The sequence below is a fragment of the Sinocyclocheilus grahami genome, unplaced genomic scaffold (genome assembly GCF_001515645.1).
Source record: "Sinocyclocheilus grahami isolate Dianchi unplaced genomic scaffold, SAMN03320097.WGS_v1.1 scaffold14.1, whole genome shotgun sequence".
Lineage (NCBI taxonomy): Eukaryota > Metazoa > Chordata > Actinopteri > Cypriniformes > Cyprinidae > Sinocyclocheilus > Sinocyclocheilus grahami.
This window is the reverse complement of record NW_015505193.1, coordinates 2,277,619-2,290,145: the sequence shown is the minus strand read 5'-3', so window position 1 is coordinate 2,290,145 and position 12,527 is coordinate 2,277,619. Positions and strand designations below refer to the sequence as shown.

At 36.6% G+C, this 12,527-nt stretch overlaps 1 long non-coding RNA gene across 1 annotated transcript; it reads left to right on the top strand.

Moving 5' to 3' along the window:
- Nucleotides 1-255: 255 nt before the first annotated feature.
- LOC107601084 (uncharacterized) lies at nt 256-8,374 on the top strand. Its single transcript, XR_001610886.1, has 3 exons — nt 256-496; nt 5,606-5,612; nt 8,364-8,374. It is a non-coding gene; the product is annotated as an uncharacterized lncRNA (long non-coding RNA).
- The last annotated feature ends 4,153 nt before the right edge of the window (nt 8,375-12,527 follow it).

Here is a 12,527-nt window from a genome sequence, read left to right as displayed (position 1 = left end):
TTAATGAAATTATTTTTAAACAACAAATTCCACTGAATTAGAACAACTTAATAATTTGTAACATAAACATATTTTTAAGTTAATTACTCAAAAAATTAAGTTGCTTCAACTAATGGATTTGTCGGCCTGGAACCAATTTATATTATCTTTTTTTTCAGTTCACTAATCACTAAATGTAACTTATTTAATGAACAAAAGATGTTACTTGTCACTGGCATTAACACAGTCATTGCTAATAGAGTCAGTGTAGTGTTTACCTTCATGTGGTCTACTCTTCAACACAATGATACTCAGAAAAACTTCAACATAACAGAAACTCTTTTAAATGTCAAACATAACAGTATTAAACACTAACAGGTCTTTCCCGTCACTAAAAAAACACATGAAATAACACTTAATTTCAACGTTTACTTTCCTTATCCAGTCCTACGCAAAGCATGCTGGGAACTAGAAATCCACTACCCAATTTCCAAAGTTAATAAGACAATTTTATTGAGTTACTACAACTTACTTTTAAAGAAATTCAGTAAACGCAGAAATTTGAGTTTCAATTGCACACTATATTAAGTTAATGTAATGATCAACATTATATTGTCATCTGAACTCAACAAAATAATGTTTGCAACTTAAAAGGTTTAATTACATTATTAAATTAGATTTTTTTAACTTGCAACCATGCATTTAATTAAGTCAGGTCCCCTGAATCATTTTTGAAACCATTGGTGAAAATCATTATGAGTCCTGTTTTTGTGTATTTTTATGCATTTGTGTTCATTAACATCCTGCTCAATATAAGGAAAAAAAACTCAAAGTTAAATAGAGAAATGTATTATTACAAGTTATTACAGTTCCTAACAATTACATCGTATTCCATGTACCTTTAACATGTCTACTTATCTAGACGACTATTTTATAATCTTATGTAATTTTCCGTCCTCATTTGTAGCACATTAGACTAATTGCTGTCCTGAGCATTTGCCCTTTGGCTTGCAGCTTGTCAAAGATTGCAGGCTGCAACGTGTGACCGCACTCCTCCACAGTTCCCTGTTAACCACTTTAATGACAGCGTTCAGGATGATTTAGCATGTTACAGAGGATTTTTCACCATCACAGAAGCTCATAACCTTAAAAGAGAGTACAAAACACATTTCATCTCTGGTTACTGATCTGTTACTGCTGAATTTTTAGAAAAAGCTTAAAAACAGCAGATGTCTCGGGCCGTCTTCGACAACAATCGTATGCTTCTCCCATCTAAGTTGATATTTTTTAAAATATATTTCAATGCTTTACACTCTCATTTCTGCAGGCCCAGCCCATGTGAAGGTTGTTCATTCCCTTAACTCAATTAAAGCCTGGTGTTCAATGTGAGTTTCTGGATGATTGCTGCTTTTCATATTGTGCTGTGCGGAAAATCCTTTACCTGATTTGGTGTTGCTGGTCAAAAATTACCGGCTTTTTAAAAATTGTTTGTAAATCTCTCATTATGCTATATTATCACCAAATCTTTTTGACAGCTTGTTTTCTTACAGTTAGCACAGGTGTTGTATTTCTTTTGGAAGTAGTCGATTGTAGGCCTCACTGATCTGAGCTTATGCACCTCATTTTTTGGGTGAAAAAAAAAAATATTTTTTGATCATTTGAAAATATTCACTCAAAAACTGAGGTGCATAAGCTCAGATCAATGAAGCCTATGACCTGTCAGTTCCAAAAATAAATACAATACCCGTACCAATTGAGAGAAAACACTTTGATAAAAAAAGATTGAATCTAATATGTGGTAATAATATAGCATAATTAGAGATTCTCAAACTATTTTTTAAGTCAGTAATTTTTTGATCCGTAAAACCACAAGAAAAAAATAGCATAAAAAAAAAAGATCCATCCATTTATTTAGTTATTTATTTATTTAGGGTGGGGATGGGGCTGTGTGAGCAAATTCAGTAAGTTTTAGTCCAATGTGATAACATTAACTAACATTTTTCACAGAACATTTTTTTTCTCTATGGTTCAAAATGACTGCAACACAACATGAGGGTTAAGTCATCAGTCCACATCCTTATTTGTACACAAAATCACAAATTATTTTCTACAAGCCCAAGCAAAAATACACTTTTTCCAAAGACTGTCAAAAACATCAAATTCTTTTTTTGCTTTTAAGTTAGTTTTCTCTATTAGTTAATGGAGAAAAAATGTCTTCAGGAAGCTGATGGTGTAATTACGACATCTACTAGCAGGGGCTAACCAGGTCATGCTAAACAGCCAAAACTGGACTGCTTTGAACATTCGCACTATGACCTTTTGAGACCATCACAATGATCTTATACTGTGCATCAGGCTGAAACCATAAATCTAGTTATTCCAAGTTCTCTTGTCCTCGGAGGTGTCGATTTTGCTGCTCTTCTCTTCTCTTCATGCCCTGTTGGCCTTCACAAGTCCTAAGTAGAGAAGAAATGATTCTCACAATGCTGAATTGACGTTTTATTAGTATTTCAGGGGGCCAGAAGCCCCTGTGAGACTCAACAGTACTGCGCTCTGGGTCTCAACCCAGTTTTTTGAGGATGTGGCCGATTGCAGATTGACACTTTCTATAGAGGTCCTGTTCTGTACCTGCACATGCACAATGCAGGCTGTCGGCTTTTCTTTTATCTCTCACACGTGCTCTGATAGCTGAGAACCGAAAAGTTTAAAGAACATAATTTGTAGCTCTTATAAACAAGATGAAACATATAACATGAGATGTCTTGGAACAAAAAGTCTCTAAAATTAGACAGACTGAAATACTCCCTCGAGTCCCTGCCCCGGTTCGGCACGATTAGAAGATTAGGGTGCGCATAAATGGAGGCATGAATCAAACGACATTCAGTTCTCTTTTGCACAGCTTGATCCCAGTATGACCGAGAACAGCACATTAACAGAAACCCTCATCAGCACATTATAAACATGCGCGCTCACACACACACACACACACACACACAAATGTGGGCACCGAATGTAAAATAACGCACGTTACAAAAACAACCCAATTTTGTCACATGCTTAATTTTGACAGATTTTGCAACAAAATCTAGCCAATTATGCTGAATGTAGCAACAGAATCTCTCCAGTTTGCACAAAAATAAAAAAATATATATATTTTATCTGAAATCTTTTATTAAAAATGTTTTAATGATGGATTTGCTTCTTTCAAACACGCAGCTTTTGGCTTCACAAGATGTTAACTGATGGACTGGAGTGGAATGGATTACTTGTGGATTATTGTGATGTTTTTATCAGCTGTTTGGATGCTAATTCTGACGGCACCCATTCACTGCAGAGGATCCAATGGTGAGCAAGTGATGTACATTTATCAAAATCTGAAGAAACAAACTGATCCACTTCTTGGGTGGCCTGAGGGTGAGTACATTTTTAGCACATTTTCATTTTTTGGTTGAACTATTCCTTTAAACACATAACTAGTCCTGCACCTGCTATGAACATGCATGCTAATAATTGAGATATTAATTTTTCAGCCATCATATGTACAGTTTTCACCTGGACATTTAAATGGTTTTAAAAATATCAAGAGACTGACACTGAAGAAAGAATCTGGAGGGATCTGTCATATCTAGTGACCAGAATAATTACAAACTGCTGGGTAAGCAACCAACCACACGATACATTCAGTCAGCTGCATAGCATCACTTTGGCTTATCTTTGCAAAGTATGAAAGTATGCACTGCAGTAAGCCAAATCTGTTTTATTATTCCAGCAAAAAAAAAAAAAAAAACTTCAATGATCAGTTGACTGTGCATGTCAAAAACAACTGCTGTTCTTATAAAGATGCATGATGTATTGATGAAAATGATTTCTATTTTTCAGCTGCAGACAACTGCCAACAGCAATAGTTCTTTTAATTGTCATCAGTAAGACTTTGAACAAAAAAAGCAATTGTCAGATAAAGAGATCACGAATAAACTTGTCATTCAAACCTATTCTATTTATCACGACAGTTCCGCAGATGAGAAAAACAAACAACCTAAAACAACAGAAACTACAGGACATTTTTACACGGGTTCGTCTTATTAGATTTGTTAAAGACATTAAGAATGATGAGCTGCACTTCCATTTTTATTTCTGCTTTGGGGAAAATCATAACAGAACTTAAGTCAATCAGTGTCATTAAGAATATTAAAAAATACATCAGCATGAAATTGGTGCATATAGTGCACGTTCCACTCATTTCACAAATCATATAAGAACGAACTTCTAAATTCCCGCTCTGGGACTGAACATATCGAATAAATGGGAAATGAACGTAATGTGGTGGGAAGAAGCTGCTATAAAAGAAGAGTAGCAAAATTACTTCCAGTTTGTTCTTTGTAGTGTGTGTCTCTCAGTCATTTACGCATCAAAATGAACTGCCAGGTAGAAATAAACCCACAACATCACATTATAGTGTTTCATATTTGCCTCTGGTATGAATGTTTTGGGAAATAAGACCGATATCTGATCTGTGTTGTAGCTAGCATACAGAAAACAAAACTCCTTTTGGTTAAATGGAGAATGGAGGAGGATAATCTGGGTAAAATGACCCCTGAATTTGAATAACAAAAAACTTTTGCCATATAATCAGAAAAGAAATAGAAAAAAAGATGACACGTCAATAGTAAAGAAAGAAACATTCTAAAATATGGCATGACTAGTGTGCAACACTCATTTCATGAAACGGACACAAGCAGGTGATTCAGAGGGAGACAGATCCACATGAGAGGTCAAACTGGTGGAAATGGATGGATTCATTTTAGAATTAAAAACTCACCCACTCAGACATGATCAGATTAACTCACGACCTGACTGAACTGAGCTTGAAATGATGATCTGTCAATGAGACACTTTTTAGCGACCTCTCAGGTCAGTTAAATGAATGTTACACTTCAGCACCTGCAACCTACATCACGATCACACCTGCAGTGTTTACAGTGTTTTTTTTGACCAATGGTCCTCAAAAAGACTGCTTCTATTTAATATATATAAATCTCGCAATATATATATATATATATATATATATATATATATATTAGGGGGCTTTTCCTCATTTGAGAAGCTCACCACATGTCACCACTGTCACATAATAATATCACATTAAAAATGTCAATACAAATTCATCCAGACCAAAAGGCATACATATCACACGTAGTCAAATCATGTTAATGATTTAGATGAAGATTAACCCTGAAGTACAAAACAAGGCATTTCCCCCCAAACATGGCAGGAAAAGCTGAGCCATTTACTTTGGGCTACAATGAGCAACAGCACAGTTACCCACTAGCCAGTGACTCAGATTTGTGTCCCAAACATGAAGTTCAGATGAAATCATAGCTTTAAACAAAAACACAGCAGCTCAGGGCACATGCACACTGCGGAAAAGCACGTGGCGTTTATTCGCGACGCAGCGTTCAGTGATTTCGCGTTTGATTCACTGAAGTGAGTCACTCGATTCTCTGTTATTTCCGAGATATGCAGCACTGTAATTATTAGACTATTTTAAGACTGCTATCTGATTCTGCTGGCCTTATCAAACGTGTTCCCACACTCGGAAAGCCTGAAAATTAGGGAATTTTAAAAGTATGAAGGTAATAAAACGGTAAAAAAAGGTAGTAAAGTAATCTTTATTTCTAGTGAATATAAATTATTCTCGTTATACGCTGCTCTAAGATAGATATGGGGACCTTATATCCAGTGTTGGGGTTAATATTACAAGTAACGCGAGTTACGTAATCAGATTACTTTTTTCAAGTAACTAGTAAAGTAATGCATTACTTTTTCATTTACAAGAGAATATCTGAGTTACTTTTTCAAATAAGTAACGCAAGTTACTTTTTTTTTTCTAATTTATTGATTGACAGCTCTCCTGTCCCCATGTTGAGAGAAATCAGATGTTACTGTAGTTCTAAAATAAATATGAATATGCATTAATTAATCTCACTCACACACACACAAAAAAACACAGATTCAGTATTCCTCAAAATGAATAAAAATAATGCAACTCAGAATATGACACAAACCTGCAATAATTAAATGTTAAACAACACAAATATCCTTTATGTATTTAATCCCATTCTATTAACCAATGTCTTTGCTTCTGACCTTCGATGATCCAGTTCAACCGTACTAATAAGCAAAAATTACTCTAGACAAACATTATGTGTCTTTTTTTATTGCTGAAGTGTGTTGAAATGTCTTCTTCTGCATTCTACTGTACGGATGTAAATGTACTTTCCCTTCAGCCTGAGGCTTATTCATTTCACTTTTGCTGTGAAAGGCTTTTATATTTGCCTAAAATATAATTTTTTTAATTTTAAAAACAAACAAGCAAGCCCTGTCCAGATTTAAAAAGTAACACAAAAGTAACGTAACGCATTACTTTCCATAAAAACTAATTAAGTACCATAATTAGTTACTTTTTTATGGAGTAACGCAATATTGTAATACATTACTTTTAAAAGTAACTTGCCCCAACACTGCTTATATCGTGTGTGTGTGTGTGTGTGTGTGGGGGTTTTTGTTTGTTTGTCAATTTCTTTGTTTATGGGCGTAGCCAGATTTTTTTTTTTCAGGGGTGGCCTGGTAAGATCTGGTGATTTCTTTGTGGTGGCAAGAAATAAATAAATCTGCTTAAAATCTAGAGAAAATCGTTTAATACGCATCTAACTGTGATAGCGTAACCTGCGTGAAATACCTTAAAATCATGGGCGTAGCTTGTGGGGGGGCCAGGGGGGCCTGGCTCCCCCATAGCGATTTAAGAATTTTACTAAATATTTATTTATAAAGTTTTTTTCTATGAAGTAAAAATGTATGTAATGCAGTTAATAATACATGTAAAAGTGAATATGTAAAAGTTAATACATTTTAAATTGTTGTACGTAAATGAAAAAATCAAAACAAACTTAAGGTCTCCCTCAATCTCATTTGTGTAAGAACTGTCATGTGACGAATCTGCATTTTGGTGGATAATAGACTTAACGGTAATGCTTGCCTGTTGTGTGGAATAAAATGATGTTTTCCGCATTTTTAACAACATACACAAACTGCAGAGAAATCTGGAGACAATGAAAAACTCAGATGAAGATATTAATGCAGTGCTTAATGATTCCGGACTCGGACAATCAGATAAAGGTGATCCACAGGACGCAGCCGGTTTAGCCGCACCGCTACTTTTATGCCGACCATTTACATCCAAATGTTATTTAAGTTTCACAGAACACAACCTTTAAATAGATTTTAGAATATAAACTGTTTATCGTCTATTCAAGAAGACTAAATAAAAAGTGTGCGCCTCATTGTGCATTAACTTGAATCAAGCCCAACAAATGTCTGTTTTAAAAACTGGTGTAATTCACTCCTTGATTTGCTTAATAAAAGCCTCCTTTGAGATAGTTTTGACAGACATGTTTATTGTGCATTTTAAACGTGTATATTGCTAAGTTTAGTGTGGCAGAATAGAAGCGCAGCTGTAATTCGTGGGCAATGTATGTGGTTACCATGACAACCTCGCACTTGCCACTGCTCTATGTGAATGTGAATATGTAGATTTACTATAGCAAAACTAAAATGTGTTTAAAAGTACTTCTGACCAAATCCACCGGTTCGGTTCGCCCCAAACTCAAACGTCAAGCTATGCCTATGCTTAAAAGGAATATGTGGAATGGTACACAAATAAAACGAATTTCATGTAACTGCACCTCAACAAACACTGGTTAAAAACGGGATTGTCGTTCTTATGTAAGTTTATTAATTTTTGCGTGGAATAAATTCTTCCATGGACAAGAAGTTTCCGAAACAAACGCGATCCATTCATGCTGTTAAACCGGTAGAGCTCCTTGATAGCCTATAACGGATCATGGCAAATAATTGTAAGTAAACTGCAAAATAATAGTCTCAAAAGTTATTAAACATGTAGCAGCTTGTTCATCTATATTTTATGTAGGGTACAAATGCAGATGGTTGTGCATTTATTTTTGCTATCACAGGATAGCCTCTTTATTTGAATAATGTAACGTGAGGTTACGGTAGCATGCACCTGTATAAACATGCAATATTTTGTTGCGCAAAACGTTTTTTTTCCTTTCCATTGCGCTACTTTTCCATTGTTTTTCTATGTAAACACGGACGGGTTTAACCGTTTATTTGTTTATGCTCTTAAAGTTGCTCACTTGCAGTGTTGCCATATCCACTTGCGGGGCGGTTCAAGTCTAGAACTTCTAGACTCTTTTTAGGTGGGATTCAGACCCCCTAAAACAATCTGAACGATCGGGTCAGTGCTGCTTCCTCAAGAAAGTTTATCATTCTCATGTGTTATAAGGCTTGTCAATTTAAACATTAAGTGATTTTAAGCTATTCAAGTGCAAGATGGTGCGAAAGAGACCTTAATGCGGTACTCGCGTGCTGTGGTAGATCGTCTCTTTGTGCGCGAGCACACAAAGAAGACTTCTGTCAGACAGCACGCAAATACCAAATTGAGCTCTCTTTCTTGACAAGTATTGACGTTCAAACAGTCGGTTACTTCTTAAGTGACCATAAACAGTTAAGAAAATATCGGATGTGCAACGGACCCGTGCTGTTCTTATGTTAATACTGTTAATCAAACAACAAAAGAAAAACAGTATCACTCGCTGCACTTGAATAGCTTATTAATATAAAGCTTATTAATTAAGTAACTTCTGTAGCTTTAATGGATAGTTGTGTATATTTACTTCACAAGCACTATAAAGTTTATTTAGGTAATTTGTATCTTTGTGTTTAATGGTCTGTCTGAGGGCTCAGCCCCCTGTGATGAAATCTCAGAACTATCCCTGTCAATAGTTATATGGACTTTTGGGGTAATTTTCTCCGTAGTAGTGAGAGGTGAAGTGACAACTTGGTTCAGGTGGAGTGTGTATGTGGCCTTTGTGCCAGTGTCAGCTATTTGAATGGAGTAAAGTCCGCTGTGCAGTCAAAATGCAAAACAGGGCTGAAACTAGGGTTGTGCCGATAGTATTGTGTATCGACGATAGACAGGGATATCGCCTGTGGCTGATGCCTTTGACGATAGCAAGACAATCTGTTGTGTTTTTCAGCGAGCGCTAACTGAATTCTGACTCGCGAATTCTCATTATAAACAACAAAGTGCTGATGTACGTGCGATGTAAGTATAAGAGATTTATTCATCATATAGTGTAGATTCACTGAGTTTAACGGGAGTGTTTTTAAAGTCCATAAACTTGCGCTAGACTGAGCTTGTGATGATGTTCTTTGGTAATGTAATGTTCTTTGCTCGTTTTCTGTAGCTGCTTTTTGAATAACTGAGGAAATGTAAGCGTTATAATTAGTAACTTACGATGTTTCTATTAATTTATCATGTTAAATACAAATTCAGTCATATTAAAAACATTAGGCTGCTTTTAGCCTTATGCTGGAGTTGGTTCACTTTCTCGCAATGAAACTAAATAATTACATAAATTAGCACGATAATATCAGGCTGACGATATGAACATTGAGCATATTGCCCAACACTAGCTGAAACTCAACAGGGCTGGCCGGAGGGGTGGCCAAGCTTCAATCAGGAGTGGCACAGGCCACCCATGGCCACCAAGTAGCTATACTCCCCTGAAAGAGATCAATCTTGGAACTTTGTTTTACAGCATTTCTCATGTTTCTTTCTCCTAGGATGACTCATTTTGAAGTCACTTAGTCTAAGGCCCCGTCCACACGGAGACGCGTTTAGCTGTAGACGCATACATTTTGTATTGTATAGGCGTTTCGTCCACACGGATCCGGCGTTTTGGGAGTGTGAAACCGATATTTTTTGAAACCGGATCCCAGAGTGGATAAATCTGAAAACGCCGCCCTTGGGTTTTCGTGTGGACAACGAATCCGTATATTTTCTGAAACGATGACGTCATCAGCCCACGTCTCGCCCCTAGTCAGACACAGACACTACGTCACGTAACGGCAACAAAAACTTTTTTCTTTTTTTAACGATTGTCTTTTTATTAACTAACATTAACACAGGTTAATAAATGTATTGTTCCATGTTCGTTTGTATACCGCACGCAAGGTTTATGCACATAGTCCAAGTCATCTTCTCCGTTTTTTAGTGTATCTCTGTGGCAGAATTACAGCACCACATGCTGGTCTGGCATGCATACTACAGTGTTTTGTGTCAGTTTTGTGGTTTCATGTGATTTTTCTTGAGACGAGGGAAAAAAAAGATCGAATAGGGAAAGTTCTGGCTTTCGTGTGGACCTAGCCTAAAGTTTACTTACCCCGCAACCTTTTCAGTTTATGATTTTCATCTCCGTGAATCAGAGTGATCCCTAAAGTGTAACTGCAGCACCGTGTTGCTGCAGTAGAAGACTTGGCGATGTGGCATCTGCCACCGTTGTCCATGTGGATTTGCAAATGACATTTGTATTTCTCTCATGTCCCTCAAGAGCTCTGATTACATGGTCCAGCTCCTCATTACCAGCTCCTTGTTGTAAATCATTGAGTTTGGAGAACACCCTGCAATCGAAACCCGAGATTAGGTCAGATCACACGCTGTGGCTGAAGTTCTCTCGTATCATAACTTAATTGCCGGCCTGCCCACACTTCCTGCTCTGAATAGATAATAGTATGCTAATAGTGTGTATGTCGTGCCCAGGTTTGGCCCCTTCAGACCCGGGAGGCATTGCAGTAGCACTTTCTGATGCGGTAGTAAGGGCAGTGTGTCAGGCCGGGTCAGGACACTGTGAGTCATGAGGTCCCTGGTGAGCGAAATCGTGAGACCTGAAAATGTCACTCTTGTTTTTTTTTTTTAAGACCAGGTTCATGCTGGTCCAAGGCAATCTGATTAGTTCTGGTTAAAACTGGTTTTGTTCTTGTCTAGGTGGTGAACATATCATATATAAAATGTAATTTCAGTAAAATCCATGATTACATTGACACAGAAACATACATTATCGACAGCATCTAAACCACATACACAGGAATGTTATACACATGCACAATATTAGAGATGTGCAAATGTTTATGAATCCATGAATGCATTGAATTAATAGACAGATTTGAATGTATTTAGCCTAATATGTTTTAAATTCAATATTTTCAGTGCTACTGCATTAGCAGTTTCATTCTGATCTGTGTGATATCTGTTGCTGTATTCTCATTTTGAAACTCATTTTTATCAGTTTACACAAGCCTAAACTTGTGAGAAGGGTATAACTGCAGCCTAGAGATCTCCAAATGGGGACGGGAGCTCCAAAATAGGGCGTGGCTTCCTCCCATTGACAGACAGGCACATGACGCGCATGGCAATTTTTCCCCCAATCAACTTCAGTGCAAACTCCGCCCCACAGCTGATTCTAAAGTTTTTATTGGTTGTCAATTAAAGTGTTGATTTCCTACACTATGCTACAAAAAATGCTAACCCCTAAACCTACCCCACACCTGACCCTAACCTTAACCAGTGAAAGTGACTGCACGGCGGGGTTGGCGCTGAATAGCGTGGTAAAGAATGTTGCAGTTCATAAGATTATGCAATATGAGACTGTTCCATAACTCCCCAACCCGGACCTCACTGGAAAATGGCACCTTTTTAGTTACACCCAGCATCACTACCCCCTCCTACCCTGCGAATTTCGTGCCCCGGGATGCCCCCGTTGCTTGGAAGTTGGAACAAAGCGATAGAGTAAAATCTTTCCCCTGCACTGGGACGGCTCGCGGGAGAGCTCGTGGGTGATTCCTGTTTATATCATGAAGCAGAGGTTCAAACTCCGGTCCGAACACCACTGCCCACGAGGTTTGGGCTCTGCTCTCACCGAGAATATTTATTTATATAGCATATTTTATTTTAGATCAACTAGAAACAATTTACATATTTTGAAATGTAAGTCAATAACAATTGGCCGAAGCCAGAGCCAATGGTGAAAGTCTTTGTGCGATGGGACCCCGCCCCATTTTGGAGGTTCTGCCCACTTTTAGAGTTCACACCTGCTTTTGGAGATCTCCGGTCTGCAGTTATACCTACTTGGAACTTGTTAAAAATCTGTCATCATTCAATCATTATTTAATCATTTCTGTTCTTTCATTGTTGAGAAGTAGTTAGGTTTATGATAAGGTACAGTAGGGTTGGATTGAAACTATCTACAATATTGTAAAATGCACATATATGAAGATATTTATAATATAAAGGATTAATATTTTTTTTACATTTCTGAAGCTGCACCTCAGTGTTATTCTATTACTTATATACTGTTATAGTATTTATTAATAATTTGAAGTAGCTTTTGTTTGTGTAATTTTTTTCCAAGTTTAATTTTGTGCTTTTGTCATTTTTAATGTTTTTTTTACTAAGCTTTATTTTTATTTAGTCATGTTAGTGCTTAAACTTAAACTTATTTCAGTTAGTTGACAAGACAACATTTCTAAAATTAAAAATATATTTTTTTATCTTTTTATATATATATATATATATATATATATATATATATATATATATATATATGTATGTATATGTGTGTGTGTATATA